Genomic DNA, 3,166 nt, shown 5'->3' with positions numbered 1-3,166 from the left:
CCCAGGGAAGTGGTTGAGTCACCATCCCTGGAGGTATTTAAAAGACATGTAGATGAGGCACTTAGGGACATGGTTTGGTGGGCATGATGGTGTTAGGTTGACGGTTGGACTCGATGATCTTGGAGGTCTTTTCCAACCTTAATAATTCTATGATTCTATGATTCTAAGTTCTTTACAGCACTGAACAAACCAACCACCCTCTTTCAGTCTGAGGTGGGTATTCCTCTAGGCTAACTGGGCGTTCTGTCCCCCAGAAGGTTTTGTCAGCTGGCCAGGCTCCAGTGTGAAGGTCAGTGCCTTGCAGAGAGATGCTGAAGGAGACAGAACCCCTGGATCATTCTCAGGGGAGCAACGAAAACTGCCAAGTCCAGCAGAAGACCAAACTTCCACAGTCTGCTCTCGGCTCAGGGAGACCTAGGCAGTCATTGCTGCTCTTTGGCCTCTCTTGGCCACTGCTTCCAGAAAAACTACTTTAGGTGTGCACCTTTTCACAGTTTCGAATATGATTTTTTACATATTATATGCTTGTTAAAAGTCAGTTTGTTGCATTTTCCTACAAAGGCCTCTCACCAAGATCACCATCTGGACATTTCCTCTACAAGGCATATCGAGCCTTAATATGCATAAGGGAAGGAATTTAAAGTATGCTGGCAGAGGCAGCGGAGAGTAGAGCTTCAGCCTGGAAGACCTTTAGAGAGAAAAGAGGCTTTCATGACTACTTGCCTATTTATTTGGGAAAGGGGACAGATTTTCATACGTGCTAGAATACACATTTTCCTAAACTTAGGCAAACTCTTCGAACAATACTTAGATTTTACCAAAAATAAGTGCTCAGGAATACTACAAAGGAATGGAAAATGTATCTAACGATGGAACTGCCCCCTCTCATCTAGAGTTTCAAGACAGTGATGAAATTTCAAAGAGCAGAATATGAATTTGTAGCAGCAGTATAGAAATTTACTCCTGAATTTTACAGTAAAATCCTGCAATTTTTCTGTGGTTGAAACTATAAAAACTCTACTTTGACCAGAATCCAACACTTGTCGAGGGTAAAATCTCTTCTGCAAATGTAAAACTCGAGTTACTGCACAATTCAACAGGACTGTAACTGAGGAAAGGTACCCTTAGATACAAAGGTATTCGTAGCTTTAACAAATGACTGAACAGTGAGAGAGCACACAAGTAAATGAAGCACATATATTGTAGGAAGGAGAATTCATATTGAAAGAGAGACTGTACCCCTTCTACAGACAGAATGAAGTTATTAAATAGGAACGTGAATGTATCAGGACGGCATCTACCCAGTGGCTGTGGAACAATCAACCATGAAGTGATGGAAATTGCTTTGAAGAAGTGACACTAGCAAACTTGCAAATTGTCAGGTGATCTGATTGATATGTTTAATCCTTAATATCTGTAAAAGAAAATAAAGGCATTAATTTAAAAAAATGTAGTTCCCTAACAAACTTTGTTAGTTTACTGTAGCAGTGCTACATTTGCTGTGGCAATGACATATCTAAGATTTAAGAGTATCTCTTTGGGAAAACTAACTGATCCAAAGGAATCCAAGTTAAAAACTTAAGAGCTAAGGGTTAATGACATTTTTGAACAGAGAAGTATTTATTCCTGCAAACATCTCTTTTAGAAATTGTTATGTTTATAGTATTCCTAAATTTGAAGTTGCATAATTATGTTTTTATGAAGACAGTTATTCTTCACTAGTGGTCTGCCAATTTCCGGGATTTTTTCCAATTAATGCAACAGCCACACACAGGTCTGTTGTGCATTTAGGGGGATAGTGTGGGTGAGCCACGCTGGCAGTTTTTAAATTAAGTGTGGGTGTTTGTATGCATATTTTAAAATGTTTCATTCTCACTGTGGCATACTCTCTATTGAGTATATCGACTGTAATGCCAAAACCTGAATGTGTTCTCACAGGAAATGTCACTGGCTATCTTCATAACCTGACCTCATCCCGTGTGCCATGTCATGGTTTGCTTTTATGTGTGAATACAGATGAAGATTATTTTCCAGCTTCTGCTTCAGACAGAAAGCTATACTGAAAGGTGTAACTCTTTTCTACACAAATGGTTTTGAAATGGTGCTTAAAATTAAAACCAGCATTGCATATATTGAGTTTCTCTTATCGCATGCAGGTCCTGCAGGCATAAGGGTGTCAATCCCCACCTGAGCAACACCGTAGGAGTGCTGCCCTTCAGGTTGGCCACAGCCGTTCCCTGACTTGCTACGGACTCTGTTGATCTGTTCAGACTGACTCCGTGGCTTGTCCTCGGATCTGCCTCATCACCAGAAACCTGCCTGACAGTCTGAACTCCAAGCTGCCCCCAGCCTACCCTGCTCGGGTCCTGGCTGGCAAGGCCCCTGCCCTGCTGCCAGCCATATCGTGCTTGGCTCCTTGCCACTTTGGGGCCTGCTTCCTGATGAAGACTTGGAGAAATGCAGTTACAGTACCTGTCAGGACATGGGAAGAGGGAAATGAAGGAACCCTATATGAAACCAGTGCCTCCCCACAAGAGCCATCCTCCTAGCATCCATCTCCTCACTGCCTGACCCACAGTACAGAAAACAGCAGCTAGCAGGTTAGCTCTACTGGCAGAACAGGAAGCCTTTAAGGGAAGATATATGAGAGCAGAAAGAACTGCATGGTATGGAATTGAAGGCATTTATATCAGTGCCTTCTTATAAGTTGACTAGGCCTCCCAGTGAGAAGGGGACAGAGTCTCCCTCCTCTACTGAGCCTGTCAAATGTAATGCAACTGGAAGCATACACAGAGCCCTGGAAAAACCTTACATTAGATTACTTAACATCTTCCTCCCTCCCTTTTCTACACATCAGGAGTAAATGAATACACTGTACCTGGAGGCCAGCCAGTTAACATGCACAAGCACTTTTTGAAGCATCTGGGTGAACAAACTGCGACACTAGCAAGACCCACTGCCAACTGAGGCTACCCCCGTCAGAAGCTACCTCAGTGATTTTTAGTAGCTTCCAAACTTACATCTAGCCAACCACAGAGGAATACCTTTACAACCATGTATGCAGCACCCTGATAACATTAAAGACCAACGCTTTTTTATCACAGTTCCTCCAAGTGACAAAGACCTGGCTCACACCCGCCCGGGCCCAGGCGGCCGCTGTGGCGAG

This window comes from Pygoscelis adeliae, unplaced genomic scaffold (assembly GCF_000699105.1).
Source record: "Pygoscelis adeliae isolate BGI_AS28 unplaced genomic scaffold, ASM69910v1 Scaffold911, whole genome shotgun sequence".
Lineage (NCBI taxonomy): Eukaryota > Metazoa > Chordata > Aves > Sphenisciformes > Spheniscidae > Pygoscelis > Pygoscelis adeliae.
Note: the sequence above shows the minus strand (reverse complement) of the source record.